This window comes from Otolemur garnettii, unplaced genomic scaffold, assembly GCF_000181295.1.
Source record: "Otolemur garnettii isolate 467f Iridium unplaced genomic scaffold, OtoGar3 scaffold00104, whole genome shotgun sequence".
Taxonomy (NCBI): domain Eukaryota; kingdom Metazoa; phylum Chordata; class Mammalia; order Primates; family Galagidae; genus Otolemur; species Otolemur garnettii.
The window spans coordinates 5,689,117-5,690,026 of record NW_003852499.1 but is presented as its reverse complement, the minus strand read 5'-3'; the positions used below and the strand labels follow the sequence as shown (position 1 = coordinate 5,690,026).

Here is a 910-nt window from a genome sequence, read left to right as displayed (position 1 = left end):
AAAAAAAAAAAAACAACCAAAAGCATCCTATTAGGTGCAGTGGGTAGGGTGCTGGCCACATAAACCAAGGCTGGAGGGTTTGAACCCAGCCTGGGCCAGCTAAACAACAATGACAACTGCAACAACAACAACAACAAAAAATAGCCGGACGTTGTGGCAGGTGCCGGTAGTCCCAGCTATATGGAAGGCCGAGACAAGAGAATTGCTTAAGCCTAAGAGTTTGGGGTTGCTGTGACCTGTGATGCCACAGCACTCTACTGAGGATGCCACAGTTAAGACTGTCTTAATAATAATAATAATAATACAAAGAACCAGCCTATTTATTGAGTCAAGGATTTTTACTGGCAATTTTGATAGGGAATTGCCACAAAACCTTTTTCAGAAGTATGTAATTAAAGAAATTTTGATTGATAGTTGATGAGTTCAGTATTCTGGTTAGCAGAATATAATTGAATGTATGATGGAAATGCACTTTGGAGGTGCTACGGTTAATCAACACTTGGCTTGATAAAAGAATACACAGTACTGTAAGTTAAAATTTAATGTGTTTAAAAGCCATTGCTGTCAACTTCCCTGATAAAGCTTAGGCTGACTGATCCTGGCCAGTAAAATAAGAAGTCTGTTATGTGATATAACATGTATAACAGATACTACAGTTTAGAGTTTGAATCATTGTCTCAATTTAGTACATAAATGATAGGAAAATAAATGAGGAAACTAAGAACAGAGTGGATGCCTCTGTTATCTTAGGAATTAGGTTGATTGCATCTCAAGAGATTGGCTCTCCTCCTAATAGACTGTAGGAATGTGTACAGCCAATAGAATAGAGATTGTGGCTTGGTGCCTGTGGCTCAAGCAGCTAAGGCGCCAGCCACATACACCTAAGGTGGCGGGTTCAAATCCAGCCTGG

The 910-nt window shown here is 39.8% G+C and overlaps 1 protein-coding gene across 1 annotated transcript in view; it reads left to right on the top strand.

Annotated features, from left to right (window-relative positions):
• The window catches only part of LOC100959051 (high mobility group protein B3-like), a 23,241-nt gene that overhangs the window by 17,085 nt on the left and 5,246 nt on the right, over positions 1-910 (top strand). The gene's annotated exons all lie outside the window — the stretch shown is intronic.